The 19,030-nt window shown below is 35.3% G+C and overlaps 1 protein-coding gene and 1 long non-coding RNA gene across 12 annotated transcripts in view; one reads left to right on the top strand and one right to left on the bottom strand.

The window, feature by feature from the left end:
- LOC137236394 (uncharacterized protein ZK1073.1) overlaps nucleotides 1–19,030 on the top strand; it is a 469,888-nt gene that overhangs the window by 86,885 nt on the left and 363,973 nt on the right. Inside the window, exons 1-2 of one of the 11 annotated variants that reach the window (XM_067758969.1) lie at nucleotides 1,208–1,751; nucleotides 6,273–6,583. The exons of 3 other annotated variants lie outside the window; for them this stretch is intronic. The gene's annotated coding sequence lies outside the window, so the exon portion shown is untranslated. Of the gene's footprint in view, nucleotides 1–1,207; nucleotides 1,907–6,255; nucleotides 6,584–19,030 lie in introns of those variants that run through there. 7 more of the 11 variants (XM_067758968.1, XM_067758964.1, XM_067758967.1 and 4 more) reach the window with 7 other exon arrangements.
- The window catches only part of LOC137236398 (uncharacterized), a 185,099-nt gene that overhangs the window by 88,109 nt on the left and 77,960 nt on the right, over nucleotides 1–19,030 (bottom strand). The window lies entirely within an intron of this gene.

The following is a 19,030-nucleotide window of genomic DNA, read 5'->3' as shown; positions in this document are numbered from 1 at the left end:
TTATACGAAAGGAAAATCTACCCTGCTTTGCGCACTCGCTAAATTTGATAGTGCAAGATTTTTTATTGTTGGGCTGTATTAAAATAGTTTTAGCAAAATGCACGTACTTTAAGAGCAGCACAATTACATATAGCAAATTTAAGGCTGTACATATTGTATTTATATAAATGTCTGATATATACCTGATATTGATTTTAAATTGAGTAAGCGCTTTCCACTATAAAAATAATTCGATATATATCGCGATATTTCGAAACCCTCCCTCTTTAATATCGAAAATATCGAGTAAGCCTAATATCGATGCAGCTCTACTGCATAGTAGGATAAGGAAAAGGGGGAAAGAGGGAGAGGAAGCGATAAAAACTTCTTAAAACTTATACAGATAAGAGACCAAAAGTAGGGCAGACCAAATACCTAAAATAACTTGTAAAATATGTATTTTACAAATATAACAAACCCGGTATTGATGACGGAAAATTAATAAAATTTAAGAAATACATTTAAAAAATCTTTATTATTTCTAAGACTAAAAACGCTATTTGTTAATCGCAAAATTAGATCATTACCAACAGATGCAACAGTACCACACGAAATTGTGACAGCTTAACGCAAATCTGCACTTTCCTACAGGGTAATGTATATTTATCCACCTCACACATTTGTAGCATACTTTTAGGATTCCTACAACCGCATACGCACACATGTGCATAAGTACCTAATGATTCAGAGCAGCTTTTAAGTTTATGTTGCCTACGTGACAAACGCAACTAGGTTTGCGAAATAATTTTTGAAATTGCGATTTCCTCAAGGTACATAGTAAGATTCTGATAAGAATCCTACCCATAGAATAATCGACATTTATTTCAATAAAATTTATTATGATTAAATAAAAATAAAAAAAAAGGTTACGCTTATGTAGAAAAAATTATTTAATGTGTTTTTTTTTCAAAAATACTTAATCAGTTAAAAAACATCTGCTGCCGATATAAAATTTCGTACTAAGTAATCAAAATAAAGCTGTTAACTTGAGCTACATACCGCTGAAGCTTGTTTACATACCAAGAGTACTTACATGACCATATTAAAGTGTCGCTTTTATAAAATTTTACTGTTTCTTGTTTCTATATTGACACTGACATTAAAGGTTGATGGCTTCCCAACATTCCTTAATATTTTACTTTCTCCTCCTATTTTTTTTTAAATATTTTTTCTTTATATATGTATATATTATTGCTCTTCTTCTTCTTCTACTACTGCTCCTACTTCATTGCATCACAAAACTAACAACGCATTATTTTCGTTTGTATTTCTCCCATCCTCCTTTAATGGCTGAGAGTCGATAGTTTAACTATGAAACAAGGCAATCATTAAAAGAGCTTGAGCATTGTGGAGGATGGGGTGGTGAATATGCATACACACTAACAAAAAATATGTACATATGTTTGTAGGATGGCTCTTTGGATTGTTGGTATTTGGTTCTGTAATATGACGCCTGATAAGCGACTACTTTTAGTTGTTTGAGAGCATTCATTGGATGTGCATGTTGATGCGCGAGTTTTGAAAACAATTTTTTATGAAAAGTAAATAAAAGAGTTTAAATTAAATTGATGCTTGAAATTGTAATCGATTTTGAATAGTGCATTGCATTAATAAAGAAAAGTAAAAAAAAAAAAATAGTGCAGGAGAATAAAATAAAAAGAAACAAGAGCAGCAAAAGAAATTTATGTAACTAAATAACAGTTTTGGAAAAAGTAAAAATAAATTTTTTTATATGAATGTTTATCAAAGAGAAGGTATAAAACCCGAAAAAAATAGTTAATCTTTTCGAAATGTGACAAAAAACATCAAAGACGCAGTTTAAATGAAGTTAATACGCTGTAGAAGCGAAAAGATTTCACAGTGCAATGTTATTACAGTTATTGGCTTTCTAGCAAAAAGATTCCAAATTAGGAAAAAAAATTGAAGTCGTAGAAAAATTCAAAAGTTTCATTCACTTTCTAACTGCGCAATTCAAAAAAAAAAACCTTTTCGCTGTGCCGAAGACTTCATACCTTTCATGAATAATAATCTTATCCCATTCATAATATCCAAATTGGGCACAATAGACCAATGGTCGCAGTGCGATCCTCAATTAATTATCTAATATCCAAATAATCGGCTGTGCAAAAAACAATACATGTAAGGCGCGATAACCTGCGAAGAGATTTTAGGCCAATTTGCGTCGTGCAGCTTTGCATTTTTCCTACAGATTGGCGGGACAGGACCTACTTGTTTTATGCCGACTCCGAATGGCATCGAAAAGTTTGTTATCTGAAAAATTGGTTGTAGGGGATATATGCTATATATACAACCGACCTCTTCGAATTTTTCAGACAACAATATTTGCTATATACGAAAGCATTTGGAGAAGTTTGAATGTTGTAGCTGCTAAAATGGGATACATACCATATATACGACCGATCTTATCCATAACAATATGTGCAATATATGAAAGCATATGGTGAAGTTTGAAGCTTCAATCTGATAAATTGTAAATTGAGGAAGATATGACAAAAATCCTCTCTTGTGAAAAATCGGTTGTATGGGGGATATATGCTATTGTGGTCCAATCCGGCCGGTTCCGACAAATGTCTAATCGGACACCTAAATATACCCGCTCACCAAATTTTATCAAGATATCGCAAAAATTGAGAGACTAGTTTGCATACAAACAGACCGACGGTCAGACTGAAGTTTCTAGATGATAAAATGGTGTAGAAATTGCGAAAAGTTTCTTATCTGAACAATCGGTTGTAGAGGACGGACAGACTGTCAGGCCAAATTAATTCAGCTCTTCATCTTGATCTTTTCGGTATACTTATTGGTGGGTCTATCTATTTTCCTTTAAGGACTTACAATTTTGAGATTCGTGACAAAGTTAATATACCATTTCATTTTCATGAAAGGTATAAAAAATGGGAATGATTTGTGTTCATAGAATTTTTTTTTGCTTATTTATATGTAAGGCAAACTTTTTTGTTACAAAAAAAATATATATATCTATGTCAAAAAGCGTTGGCATTTTTTATACCTTTCATGAAAATGAAATTGTATATTATTGTCACGAATTCTTTGAAAAAAAAGTGTATTTAACAAAGTGTGATTGAATTTGAAAGTTCTCTTATAAATAACCGGACTATAATGTCAAAAAGAAAAAATATCTTAACCCTTTCATAAAATTTTTCAAAATTTCAAAATTCAAATTTGTGATAGATAGCCTTTGTTTTTAAATAAAATACCATCATTTGCGATAAGAACACGCGAAGAGCAGCAGGGTACATATACGCTTATAATATTTCGCAGCTTACAAGTCCATGTTGTTGTTGTAGCGATAAAGACACTCCCGTAAGGTTTTGGGAAGTGCTCTCGATGTTGATGGTCTTTTCCCGAACATAGATCGAGTATGTTCGGGTAACAAGTACCATTAAGGTACAAACCCGATGATCTCGGAACGGCGGAACCTCTCTGCTTAATATTTGTGTGATACTTTCATATTTTTAACAGGATTCCCTTCGCATAGGAGAGATTGACAATTGTCCGAAGGCCGCCAATGCAGAAAGGTGTTTTGCGCAAAAATACTATGGATCCCACCCCGGTTTCGGAGGGACCCGGGGTCATTTTTCGGTTTTTCGTTATTATCTTTTTAACGAGTTAAAACATTATTTTATTTTCCGCCTTCGGTTTATTAATATCCAAAAAATTTTAAAAAATTTTTCACAGCTCTGCACCAAATACTGATTAGCATTTTTATCGATTTTACAAAACTTCAAAATATATCCATAATAAAAAAAATCCTCTTACGATTCCATTTAGATCATAGAAGGGGTAGGTGAGGTCGATAATTGGGTTGGAGAAGCTATATATTACACTGGCAGCCCCTTTAAAATATTGCGCTACACAACACTTGAATCAATTTGGTATATTAGTCGCCACTTACGACAGGCATACTGACCGCTGGTATATTCCAAGCCCCCTAATCCGCTGGGGGTTGAATAATGCTGTCACAGGGTAAAATCCAAAAAAAAAAAACAGAAGTGACAAAATGATACATGCAAAGGGTTAATTCATTTGTTTATATGTGTTTGACATAATAGTCCCATATTCAACTGTCAAACACACTTTGTTATATTCACTTTGTGAAAAATCTATGTGGTACTGAAAGCTGGCAATTTTTTTTTTTTTTGCAAAAAACTAGTTTGGGTGTTTTCGTAAATAATTCATTAATCAATTTTAAATTTTTAATAATTGAAGTTTAATATACAGGGCTAAAATTCTCTAAAGGAAATTATATTTTCTTTCGAATTTTTCACCAAGGTTCCCATTTCGAAAATGCTATCTCAGAAAACTTTTAAATAGCGCCTGTTTCAGAATTCGTTTCGAAAATTACCTAACTAAGTTTAAATTCAATTCATTTTGAATGAAGTTCAAAACATTCTCTTGCTTTTTGAACTGGCAACCGATATATGTAGGGCGATCTTTCACTCAGCCGTCGCACGGTGGGGTATTTGATCAATATAGCTGTCCAAAAGTGGATTTTTCAAAATATTCCAATTTTTTTTTTAAATATACTTCCTGGCGTTTCTAGATGTCCATTGAATAGTATACATACCCCAAAAGCCGTCTGCAAAGTCAACGGAGCTAACCACGCACACCTAAAGTTGTATAAAAATTGTGTGCAGTTCGATGTATTTTTCGATTAAAAAGCGATATACCCTTCTAATCTAAATACTTGTACACTTGTTTAGCACTAATCAAATCTAATTACATTCTCTTTTAGGACAGGTAAATGTGTTTTTAATTCATTTTTTAGATTTTTTATACAGCATATTTTAACTGAGTTATTCTACTTGTAATACTAATACTTTTCATTATTAATTTTGTAAAAACCTTGCTAACAAAAAGATATATCTTTTTTTCATGGCATATAATGTCAGTAATTTTTTGGCGATACATAAGCTGCGCATATCCACAATTTTTTGAGTGGTGATCAAATTTGTAAGAGACTAATACCCGTATTGGCATATCTCATGTAATTTTTTTTAACTTAAAAAAGGTGGCAACCTTGTGAAAACATCCTCAAACTGTAATACTATATCGATGCACCAAATTTCATTCAAATCGGTTAAGCCGTTCCCGAGATGATAGTGGATATACAAAGAAATATTAAAAAGAAGGTAAGGTGGCAACCCTAAGTAGCAACCCTACTTAAAAATGTCAATAGAAATGCGGAGTAAATTACCGTTCGTTTGATGCCCATATTGACACATATATCTCATGTAATGCATGCCAAATAATGACCCCGCATCCCTCCGCAACCGGGACTCGATCCATAGTAATTCTGCGCAGAACACCGTGAATTTACTGTCAAATATTTTCTTTCATAATATTGAAGTGAGACAACCAGAAATAACTGCTGTCTTAATTTTGGCCAGCTAGATTGATCAAATACCCACCGTGCGTGGGTTTGCTAAGCGAATTAAAATGGAAATAAATGTTGCATACTTCCAGGGGCCTTATTTTTTCAGTTATTCGATATTTCATTCAGTTTTACCCATCAAAAAAATTGTGCGCTCAATCCCTAAAGAGATTGATCTCTTTTGTCTACATTTGGCCATAACTGATCCCCTTTAGTCCCATTCACGCGCAATTGGGATTAGTCAGTTTGATATCTAGGTAGCTCATTTTAAGAAATATTAAAAAAACGGCAAAGAAATGAGTAAAATAAAACAGAGTACAGGTGATTGAATAGAATTATTTAAGAAAAATGCGGAGCCCTATACCGGATCTGAATTACTAGGACTTAACGACTACGCCGGAGTTAGGGTTAAATTTTCTGAGGATATTTTTAACTTCATTCTGTCATGGGCCTAGTCTTCATATGTTTCCATATGGGGACAAAGGGGATTGGTCCTATCGATCCCTTGCGGGTATAAATGGGTACAATTATTCTCTTCATAGGACATGCTCAAACAAAAGGATCAATTCATACAAAGAGATCAAAACTGGCATTGGTCGCATACTCCCGGATTCATTCTAGACTAATCGCATTTTTTGCAGAGAAGTTTCCAAACCAAACTGAATATATATGTATTGGAAATTAGGAGCTTTTTCATATGCTCTATGCAGTTATTTAATTCTAAATTGGAATCTTTTCGTTTGCGAATGGGCCCTTACGCTCTGGCACATTTACACTAATTTCTTGCTCAAAATAATTAGATCAATAAAAGTCTCAGAACGAATATAATTTTTAAGTGCAAAAAAGATAAATACAAGTAATTGAAAAAAGGTTAATACAAAAACGTAATAACAACTTAAAAGTAAATACTTTCAAATCAAAACGCAATCAAATCAAAATAAATAAAAAAGGCAATCTTTAAACACAATTACATCGTTATCGCCATTTTTTTTGTGTGATTTCGTATTTTCTCACAAAGCTTACTTAAAAAAAAAAATAAAAATCACAGAAATGGAGAAGCAACGAACACCAAATCATTCTGCTGGTTTGCATCCTCAGCCACATAGCCATCATACCGACAAGATAAGCGTAAGTTGCAAATACGAAATTTGTATAAAATACATCAAAGCTATTAAAAGTAAATTAGGAATTTTCCTGCTCCATTACTACACATCCCATATTATGTAAATACATTCACATTGCATATGTATTTGCTTAAATATATTTACGCTTCAACTACTAAATAAATATTGCACATATACACAAATAAGTAAGGGCGTCTAAGTTCGGGTGAAACCTCATTTTATATACTCAGCGTGAGCTTCAGTTGTAGAGTTCATTTCAGAAAAATTACTTTTCTACATAGCACGTGGCACCGCCCATTAAAAAAAATGGCTCCCAATTTCCTCTTACAATAAAACTTGGTAATCGAAATATCATTGATACAAACTATTTTTCGCTAAGATATAGCTTATTATTCTAGTCTACGACCCTTTTAAGCCTCTTTTATATAAAAGTAGGCGTGGTCTTTAATCGATCCCGTCCATTTTTACTAGAAATATTTCCTGCTATGATTTCGTGCCAATTTTATCACGATCCGATAATTTTCTTCGAGTTATGGCTGTCGAAACATAGAAAATTGCTTAGACATAAAAAGGGCGGCGCCACGCAATAACTCCACTTCGGAAAAGAAATGTAATTGGTATAAAGATCTTTTTTACAGCGACCCCTTTACAAATCTTTTATATAAAAGTGGGTGTGGTCCTTAACTGATTTCGTTAATTTTTCTTCGAAGTTTCGATTGCTTATAGTAAAGGCAAACTCTCTGCTGAATTTTGTTATGATAGGTTTAATGGTTTTTGATTTATGATTAATAATATTTGTAAAATTGATTTTATCACAAGTGGGCGGTGCCACGCCCATTTTCAAAAATGTTTTAAAATTTTTATCAAGACTCTCAATATCAGTCCACACATCAAATTTCAACATTTTAGGTGTATTATTTACTAAATAATCAGGTTTTTTGTGTTTTCCAAAATGTTATATATATAAAAAGTGGGCGTTGTTATCATACGATTTCACTAATTTTCAATACCAATCTATTTGGACCAGATAAGCCCCTATACCGAATTTGGTGAATATATCACTATATTTGCTCAAGTTATTGTGTTAACGGTCGGGCAGATGTACAGACAGACGGACGGATGGGCAAGGCTTAATCAAAATGCGTGTGCAAAGCACACTGAGTATAAAAACGAATTAATTTTGGGTATTTACCGAGCAGCAGAACCTTTTGACGTATTTTATTTGCCTTATTTTCTTACACAGATCATTGAACCATTTGTGTAGAATCGCACCACTTAATAGTCTGTTCACAAGGATTCATCTAAAGGTGTGGGTAATAAGCACTGAACAACCTTTAGATGCTGTAGATTAGTGGTGCACAACGTCGACAGAGCTTCGAATTCAAACGCAACTTGCTTTGTAGTTTTTTTTTTTTAGTTTCGTGGAAGGAGGAAATGCTTTATGCACTGACCCGGATATTTAAGTCTCACTGCCAGACTCTCTGAGTGTAGGACTCCCTTCTTTGGTGAAGTGCTACCCACTAAAACCTAACCCTGCACGGCATGCGAAAATCTCCCTACCTGGGACCGCGTTTAGCATTACTTCGGGTACGAATGCGCGTTACGTGAACTTCATGTCCACTCTCACGCTAATGGGCTAGGCATCCATCTTCTCGTTTAATGATAGGTGTATGCCTAATATATGTGCTGACCGAATCCCATCTGTCGCTTCGGCAGTTCATGTTATTGATGACACTGCCTGGTGATAGGTCGCCAAGTATCTCTTCTACCCTCCTTCCTTGATCGGAGAAGTGTCCGCATTCGAAGAAAGTGTGACGTACATCGTCTATTTTCCCAAATTTGAGGTAGCTCGGGTTATCAACCGTGCCCATTCTGTGCAAATACTTGCGGAAGTAACCGTGTCCAGTTAGAAACTGAGTCAGCTAAATATGGTTCCCGCAACGACCAGTCGGTTCTTCTGGTATTTCATTACGGCCGCGCAAATTTCTGCATCTTATAAGAGTATAGAATCGGAGGCTGATGCACGCAGTTTCCTTGTACATTGATTTGGGCCGCCTGTGTTTGCCATTAATGTACTCAAATTCGCTATTGTGTGCGTAGCTCTCTCGCAGGCTCCTCGTATGTGATACGCGAAGGTAAGCTTACTGTCGAACCTCACTCCAAGATATTTCGTTGAAGAGAGCGTTTTTATTGCCTAGTCCCCAACCGTCATATTCGTGGTAGTGGTAATACGCCTCTTTGTGAGGATGACGATCTCCCTTATTGCTGTTGCTAGCCATCCAACCGTGATCAGCCATCCACCTATTTACATTACGCATGACCTGGTTTAATTTTAGCTGTGCCAGCTCGTAGCTTGATTTTGTTATCACATCTGCCATGTCAGATGCAAAAGCGACGAGGAGGTGCTTTCTGGCATGTCCAATCGAAGAAGACTGTCGTAAGAAATATTTCATAGATCGGGACTTAGTACCGAACCCTAGGCTGCTCCACTTGTTATGTTTACCTTTCTTTGACCGTAAGTGATTTCATACATTAGATACCTGTCTATTAGGTAGTCCCCTAAAATTTCGAACAAATATTGCGGTACCTTGAAAGTACTTCCTAGTGCATCAAGCATGTCCTCCCACCTGGCTGAGTTAAAAGCGTTTCGACGTCCAACGCGACCAGCAATAATGTAGCTCCTACTTTGTGAATAGCTGTCTCGACTTTCTTGTCTGCGTCTATAACTTCTGCTATGGCATCGATTGTGAAGTGCCCTCTTCGGAAACCATGCTATCTGGGAGACAGTCCTGTGCCGTACTTTACCGCTCTCGTAATGCGTTATGGACGGTAGGACCATGGATAGTTGGGATCTCTTTTCCTTTCCGGAATGAGAACCAGTCGTACTGCCTTCCATATGGTGCAGAAAGTTCTTTCTTAGAGACATTTGTTGTACATGTTCAACATAAGTCTTGGACAGTTATTTGCAGCTAGCCTAATTGCTTCCGTCAGATCCAGGGGCTTTTCTAGGTTTCATAGTGCGCACGACAGTTTTAAGCACTCTTCTTGAAATGGTTCCATGCCGCGGTCTTCATAGGTAAGTGCACATCCTCTCTGTGTGGTTAGGTGGGAAACAACACCACCACAATGCTTCTTATTTCGTTCTCGTCTTTCGTTGATTTGTAGTAGTATGTGTTTACATGGGCAATGTTTGAGCGTAGATTTCAAGCACGAGATGTTGACTGCTTGAAGCAGTGGTCGGATTTTTACCTATTTTAAATTTATTATAGGCAATCAATATGAGTTCTTTTTGAAATTGTTTTAACAAAGGTTGTAGGTTGCCTCACTTAAAAAAAAAATTTATGTAGAATGAGCGTTTTTTTTCTAAAGCATAAAAATTTGTTCTGCTTGTAGTATTAGAAACCGTATTAACAAATTCAATGGATTGGTCCGCCTGGTAGTATTGACAGTTTGTATAAAGCAGATACTGATGATCTTATAGACTTAGTTTCTAGGATATCAGAGTGTAATTTTTGTATTTTAGGTGATTTCAATATAGGAGATGTGAGCTGGGCGCCAGTGGGCGAGAGTTTAACTTTGTACCGCAACAATGTAACTAGCTTTTCTGAAACTTATGTTGTTGACAACTTATTAAGCGTTAATCTTACCCAAATTAATGCAATTTTAAATAAACTGTTTAAAACATTAGATCTAATTTTTTTAAATGAAGATATGAGTTTTTCTTTGGAAGAATGTCTTGACCCTCTGTCATGCCCCGGCTTGCATCATGTTCCTCTTATCCTGCAATTGGAGTTTTACGAATTTAGAAATGTCGACTTAGATTTGCTCCCGGATAATTACTGTTTCAAAAATTGCAGCTTTAATGCCATTAGCGATAGGATCAATTTGCATGATTGGGATACTATATTTTCTGGGAAAAGTGTAAATAAATGCTTTGATCTTTTCAAAGTTAAAGTCAATGAAATTTGCCCCACTTTGATTCCTCGATTGAAAAGGAAATGTTACAAAATACCTTGGTATAAAAGAAAGTTGAAAAGACTTAAAAATTTAAGGAATACATTTTTTAAAAGTTATAAATTATCGAAAATGCGTCTTTAGTAGGATAAATATTTATTATATTCAAGTAATTTTAAATCTTTGAGTAAAAAACTTCATAAAGAGTATGTTGCTAAAAGGATTAAGTTAAACCCTAAATCTTTTTGGCGTTATGGCTAGGCTAAAAAGTCGTGTGCAAGCATCCCATCTCAAGTTTCTTATAATGGAAACTCTGCTCATTCCCTCGGCGAAGCTGTCAACCTCTTTGCTGATTTTTTCAGGGCGAATTTTGAGACTGAGACGATTCTCACCGAAGAACTAGATACGGAAAATGACAGCCCTATTAATTTTGGTCAATTGTCCCTGACTCTTGAAGATGTCATTTGTGGTATTTCGGTGATCAAGTCGTCAGTGCAAATGGATATAGATGGGTTCTGTTCTTTTTTGTTTAAAAATATTGTAGCAGTTGCGTATCCAATCCTATTAATTTCTAATAAATTTCTCAGGAATGGAGACATCATAAACGCTTAGAAAATAATGTCTATTACCCCGATATTCAAGAGTGGTAATAAAAGCAATGTTGCTAACTACCGTCCTATTTCTAAACTTTCCACTGTCTCGAAATTGTTTGAAAATGTAGTTAAGCATAAAATATTCTTCGCCGTAAAGACATTGATTTCACCTAATCAGCATGGTTTCATGCTTGGCAGATCAACTTCAACTAATCTAGCAGTATTTTCTGAATACTGTATTTCTTCATTTAATAGGAGGGCACAAGTTGATACTATCTATACCGATTTTTTGAAGGCTTTTGACAAAGTCAACCATTCATTACTAATATCTAAACTTTCTGGCTTGGGCTTCCCTTTTAGTATCCTATACTGGTTGAGGTCTTACTTGGCAGATCGTAGCTGTGTTGTAGATGGTATTTGTTTACGGTTTTTTACTGCCACCTCTGGTGTACCCCAAGGGAGTGTGTTGGAACTCTTATTATTTGTTATCTTTATTAATGACAATGACATACGTCATTGTTTCAGTTATGCTGAATACTTATTGTATGCTGATGACTTGAAGCTTTTTGCATAAATCACGACTCTCTCTGAGTCCACTTTGCTCAAAGCTGATCTCGATAACGTAATGGATTAGTGTAGAGAGAATGGTCTGCTTTTAAATATAAGTAAATGTTTTAGTATTACCTTTGCTAAAACTAGAAATGTTCTTCCTGTTTCTTATCATATTGTGGACTCTACGCTAAGGGTTGTTGATAAAATATCAGGTCTTGGTGTAGTCTTTGATGCGAAGTTTCTATTTCACAGTCAGATTAATTATGTCATTGCGAAGTCTTATTCCACACTCGCGTTCTTTCGCCGTTTCAGTATGGATTTTAGTGATCCTTGTACTTTAAAACTTTTATTTACAACCCTAGTGCGGTCTAAACTAGAATATGCTGCTTTCATTTGGAGGCCGTACCATGCCTGCCATATAGACCGACTTGAGCGTATTCAAAAAATATTTTTGCGATTTGCCCTCCGGGGTCTTTGTGTTTTCACGATCCTGTTCCAACATACAATTCTACGTGTCTTTTAATTAACCTGAAATCTTTAGTGAGTAGAAGATCAATACTGTCATTGACATTTTTATATGATATCATCAATGGGACGTTTGACTCGCCCTATCTTTTAGAACGTATACGGTTCAATGTACCATCGCGAACCCTTCGATATCACGATTTTTCTGGTTAGAAAGATTTAGAACGAATTATGCTTCTAATTCTCCAATTGCTAGGGCAATGAGTGAGTTTAATTTGCTGTATTCTATAGATATTGATTTTTCATTCAATAAATTTAGGTTTAAACTGCTATTGAATGAAATAATTTGAATATTTAATATTTATAAGTTAAGATACATTTGTAAATATTCTGTAAGGAGGTTCTGATAGTCCTAGACTATAATATGAATAAATAAATAAATAAACCAGTAAACCATAGTAAAACTTTTATTGATAAACGCCTAAAAGTATATTGATATTTGACTAGAAGACCCGGCAGATGTTGTCTTGCCCTAAATTTGGCCTATCTGCATACATTTTAATAAGCTCTTTCCGTCTGACTCTTGCTTTTGAAATTCGGCTTAAAAATTGCACCTGGAACAACTAAAGACTCTCCTGTATTAAAAAAAATGTAATAGTACCTCTAAATCGCGGGTCCCCTCAAAAACCTCAGAAAATTCAAAATATTGGAAATAAAATTATTGAACATAAATTATTGAATTCACAAAGTATATAAAGTTAACAGGTAAAATGAATAATATTATAGAAACCCTACATTACTCCCCCTTCCAGAGAATTAACATTAAATAAATTAAATATGACTTGCTTTTTTGTTCTATTGTTATTTTGATAAGTGTTAGAGTTGTTAGGCAACGTTTCAATAATTGCTGGTTTTAGCCTGTCAATTGGAATAGTTAAAATACTTCTTCTTTTTTTCAAGTACCTTGTATGGACCTTCATACGGTTGTTGTAAAGAACGCTTATTAATTAAACCAACAAAAACAAATTTACATGGTTGTAAATCTTTCGGAACATAAAAACCAACATTAGATTTATGATGATTTAAACTCGAATGAACATTTCTAAATTTTTCACGTAATTTAGCCAAAATTTCAATTGACGATGAATTTCCAGATGTTGGAACCATAAGTTCACCGGGAAATCGTAAGTTTTGTCCAAGAACCATTTCAGCCGGTGTAGCTGAAATTTCTTCTTTAAATGTTGATCGCAAGCCTAACAGTATTAGAGGTAGCTCACCATACCAATCTCTATTTCTATTTGTAGCCATTTAAGAAGATTTCAATTGTCTATGAAATCGCTCTACCATGCCATTCCCTTGAGGATGGTAAGCTGACGCTGTAATTTGATGACTACCTAATAACTTTGTTAATTATGTAAACAATTTGGAAGTAAATTGAGCTCCCTGATCAGCAGTTTTTTCTAGAAGCACACCAAACCGAGGTATATATTCACGTAAACATTTATTTGCAATTGTTTCTGCAAAATTTCCCTTAATCCGTATGCTTCTGGCCAACGTGTGAACCTATCGATAATAGTCAAAATATAGCGATGTCCTTTTGAAATAGGTAGAGGTCCTACAATATCTAAATGAATATGGAAGTAACTTGGAATATTTCAAACTATTTCTGAATCAAAAATTTAAATTTAAAAAAAAGTTCGAAAAAACTTTCTTGCTCTCGCTAATACACTTACATTTAAATTTTTGCCGACCACTTCCTTTAAGCAAAGATACTTGATACGAATAATTTGTTTACTCTCGTATCAGCTTGAAGAGGGTGCCAGAACAAAAAAATCTGCCAACTAAAACGAAAAACAGGCCAAAAATTTAGATAAACTTTATTTTGCCCCACAATTGCTAACATGCGTTGAAAAATTATGGAAAAAAGATAAAAATGCGTGTTTTGGTTTAAATGTATATGTATTGAGTTTAAATGCGAACGGTAAATATTATTTCGCATCCAAAAGTAAAACTAAAAAAAAAAGTGTTTGTTAAAATGAAGTTTCGGTGCAACCTGTCAATTCTAATAACAGAACCTGGAACTTCAGACATGTAAGACAAGCTCTATGCACTATATGATGTTAACTATTATACCCTAGGTTCGATTTGCTCAAATTTCAGAAGAAATATTCGTTTTTCATTGTGAGTTAAATGCGTTACAATATTTGATTAATTAATTTAATTAAAATGTAAATTTTTCTTCGACTTGTTCATCTTTAACTTAAACGAGTCTTAATACTGAAAAATAAGTTTAAAGAAATTAATATTTTTCGACAATCCTCTCATAAAAAGATTGGAAGTATAAAATTTCTTAAATGTATGTCAAAAATCCTCATATTTAGTTATAATAATTTTTCTTTGGAGTGGCATCATTGACAAATGTTATAAAAAATGTGCATTTTGAAAGCGCTCTCTCGAAACAGAGAGTCGCAAATCCATTCGTGCACGGGCTGAAGTACAAGCTAAGACTGATTGACTGGGTGCTTTACAGCGCTTTCACGACATGTAAGTAAACGCCGAATAGCTTAGTAGAGCTTTGACTAAGCTCTCGAGTGCATCACTGTTGTAGATACTTTGATGACTACACTAAGTAAGACGTAGATAGGAAACGTTACACATTTGAATGAATACATTTGTAAGAATATTTATAAAAAAATCTGATATAACGGGAGGGCCTTTGCCTAATGAGCTCGTTTATGTTAACTTTCTCGTACAGCTATTTGCCGGTGAAATCATCTACTTTATTTTTCCTTATTTATTCAAAATTTTTTTCATAACTTCAAGATTTTTTTTAAGGATTTACTAGAATTATTATGAAAGAAATTAGCATTAGTTACACTGAAAGAAATGGTATTAGTAAAATCAACAAATCGGTTCTGTTGTTCATGACTTAACGGAGATTTGGTAAAATTGATCGAATTATGGTTAATTCGACAGAGTTCTTTGTCAGGCGAACAAATTAGTTTAGTCATTTCAACAGAAGAGAAATTGTCGCTCTTAAGTTAACAAAATTCTGTAAAATTGACAGATTCCTAATCAAGCTAACTGATTTTTTTGTTAACACAACTGATCTCACTGGTCATTTCAACAGCTATCAACAGTCAATACATGAGCAAATTTCAAAGAGAATTTTACGCTCACTGCGCTCTCTACTTTGTACTTATGTATGCTGTGTACTATATGTATGCAGATATTTACGCATGTATATAGCCGCCGCCGTGGTGTGATGGTAGCGTGCTCCGCCTAGCACACCGAAGACCCTGGTTTCACACCCCGGGCAAAGCAACATAAAAATTTTAGAAATAAGGTTTTTCAATTAGAACAAAATTTACGAATCAACGATTTGTGCGCAGTTGATTCAACATCTTGTTGCGATGGATAAAAATTGACACACATTTCGGTTGAATTGACCCGTATTTCGGTTGATTTTACCAGTCTTTTTCTTTCAGTGTAGCAGATCCCGTGATTTTTAAAGGACAACGTGATCTGTGATTGTGACTTCTGAGTCACAGCAGTTTTTACCCGTGACTGTGGCTGAATCAGAACAAATGCTATTTTTCTGGCTGATTGAGTTGCGACTAAGTAGAACTAGATGTCGCAGTAAAATCTTACAGAATAGCCTCTGTAGTCACCACTCTAGCAGCGGATATCTTCATAACATTACTGACTATCTCCCACCCGGACATTTAATACGCCTGTGATGCCAATAGTCACCTACTTATGGTTTCTTAGTTTAGTGGCCGAAGACCATGCAAAGAAAATCAATAGCAAAATTAAGTAAACTGAGTCCAGTAGTCTTGTATTCATTTTCATTGGAGTATGGTTTAATGTGTTGGCTCCCAAGCCCAGCGAATAAACTGCTCGGCGGCGATGAAAGTATTACTTGCAAGTTTATATAGCGATTCGCATGATAAAAGACAGATGCCCATTTACAGCCGCAGCTTATGGTGATCAGACGCTGCAGATGAAGACCCACAGCTAGTTTTTTAATCGATTATGATGGAGTGGTCTCGCTAGGTTCCTTTTCACATTAGCTCACCACCTAACATCCGTCGGTGGCTACCCAGAGGATACTTGGCCGCAGGCGACCGGTAGTAATAAGCTTGAACTGCATGCAAAAGAGTCACCCTTTCCATACCCAAGTGAATGGAGATCAGAAGCTTTCCCCACTTACAATATCAGAAATATGATAAAAGTATGGAGATTATAAGAAAATTCATAGAAAGCCCCATATGGCAAATACGTGATGCAATGGCCCCTACGTTTAGTATTTCGCATAACTTTGAGGTGTTCATTGTGGACAGAACTCTTTGGCAAACAGAAAATCCATATGCTGACTCTAATTAAGAGGTCTGGTTCACGGATGGATCGAAGCTTAATGACGGAAAAACGGGAGCTGGTATCTATGGGCCCAGCTTCAGGAAAATGATATAAATGAAATGCTACCCCACTATTTTTCAGGCAGAAATGCATAAAATATAAGTTTGCGGTAGAGCATGTCTACGAAGATGCTGGAGTTTCCTTATTATGTCAAATAGCAGGCAGCTTTGCGTACCTTGCAGTTCAATACAATTACTTTTAAGCTAGTGTATGAATGCATTGGGGTCTCAAATAATCTTGGAGCCAAAAACATGTTTCTGTTACGATGAGCTCCCGGGAATCAAGGACAAGCAGGTTGCTATATCATTAATCTATGATTCAGAGCCCTTTTGTTTACTCCCAGAGGCACAGACTCGGGAAATCAAAAAAACTGGGAAACAAACCCGTTCAGACAACGCTGCATTGAAATCCCAGGCCAAAGACAGGCTAAATTGTATATATTATCAGCAACGAGATCATCAGCCAAATCATTAATCTTAACAGAGAGGACATACGTACCTCCACTGGGTACTATACGGGACACTGTAGTCTACAATATGACCTAAGTAAGTTAAATCTGTCCGATACACAATTCTGTAAATTTTGTGAGCTGGAGTATCAAACACCGGTTCACATTTCTGCGAATGTATCGTTCTGGCAAGGCACAACCTCTTTCATCTAGGTGGCCTGACTCTTAACCCTTTTACTATATGGTGTAAAAATCCTGAAGGGGTACTTATATACGTTAAAGGCCTCCACAAACAGTAATAGGTAGAAAAGCCAAGCACAAAGGTCGCTCCGCGCTACCACACTGAAGATCCTTGGTTCATGCAAATCAACATCAAAATTTAAGAAACAAGTTTTTCAATTAGAAAAAAGTTTTATTAAGCGGGGTCGCCCCTTGGCAGTGACACAAGCGGGCGAAGTGGGAGGAACATTAGAACACTGCAACCTCTTTGCCGGAAGTTAGGACATTTTAAACAGCCTTGCTACACTATTTAACCGAACATCTACGGCATGCCAGCCACCAGCATTGCTTTCGAAAATTACGTAGCGCTATCACTGCACTGAATACCATTAACACACAAATAAATTACGGACTGAATCAAGAATCCCTCCACAGAACAGTAAATGTACATCCAGAATCCAGCGGTTTGAACATAAAGAGCATAAACAGGCCCTCAGCCTCATCCACATCTGGTTTGGTAAAATTTTATGCCGATGTATGCCCGGTGCAGCTTCTTACCCTCTTAAAAGGATAGGGAGACTCCATAAAGGTTTGGTGAGTTGTATCGATGTCGATGGGACTTTGCTTGATGTTAATTCCATACGTTCCTAAAAATATCGCAGTTTTCGTCACAGATAGGTGCAGTCTACCGTTCAGCTGGAGAAGCTATAAACTCCGCTGGCAGCCATTTGAAAGGGTTGTTATATAATTCCATGTTCTCAGACTCCAATAACCGAAACCAAAGAATATTGTTACCAGATTAAGGGGAGAAACACGCCATCCTAGCCTATATGTCTGAACCCTCCGCTCCAAGTGAACTATACACCTTTCTCAGTTTTAGTTCATAATGTTGAAATTGAAGTTCAGAAAGTTAAAATAGAAGTTCAGAGTTTCCAATTGAAGTTCGGAAATTTCAATTAAAGTTCAGAAAATTACAACTGCACTTCAGAATGTTCAAAATAAGTTTAGAAAATTACAACTGAAGTTCAGAAGTTTCATTTGAAGCTCAAAAAATTATAATTGAAGTTCAGATAGATGAAATTGAAGTTCAGAACTTCCAATTGAAGTTCAGAAAATTATTGAAGTTCATAAAGATAAAATTGAAGTTCAAAACTTCCAACTGAAGTTCAAATTTGACTTAAAAAAATAAATTTTTTTAAAGTGGGCGTGGTCGTTCTCCGATTTTCCTAATTTTTATTAAGCATACATATAGTAATAGGAGTAACGTTCCTGCCAAATTTCATCATAATATCTTCAACGACTGCCAAATTACAGCTTGCAAAACTTTTAAATTACCTTCTTTTAAAAGTGGGCGGTGCCACGCCCATTGTCCAAAATTTTATAAATTTTCTATTTTGCGTCATAAGCTCAACTCACCTACCAAGTTTCATCGCACTTTTTCGGTTTTCGATATCGAAAAGTGGGCGTGGTTATAGTCCGATATCGTTCATTTTAAATAGCGATCTGAGATGTGTGCCTAGAAACCTATGTACCAAATTACATCAAGATACCTCAAAATTTACTCAAGTTATCGTGTTAACGGAGAGACGGACGGACGGAAATAGCTCAATCAAATTTTTTTTCGATGCTGATGATTTTGATATATGGAAGTCTATATCTATCTCGATTCCTTTATACCTGTACAACCAACCGTTATCCAATCAAAGTTAATATACTCTGTGAGCTCTGCTCTACTGAGTATAAAAAATTACAATTTGAGTTCAGAATTTCCAATTGAACTTCAATTATAATTTCTAAGCTT

Source organism: Eurosta solidaginis, chromosome 1 (genome assembly GCF_040869045.1).
Source record: "Eurosta solidaginis isolate ZX-2024a chromosome 1, ASM4086904v1, whole genome shotgun sequence".
NCBI lineage: Eukaryota > Metazoa > Arthropoda > Insecta > Diptera > Tephritidae > Eurosta > Eurosta solidaginis.
The sequence above is the reverse complement of the archived record's forward strand: the minus strand, read 5'-3'. Positions and strand labels throughout refer to the sequence as shown.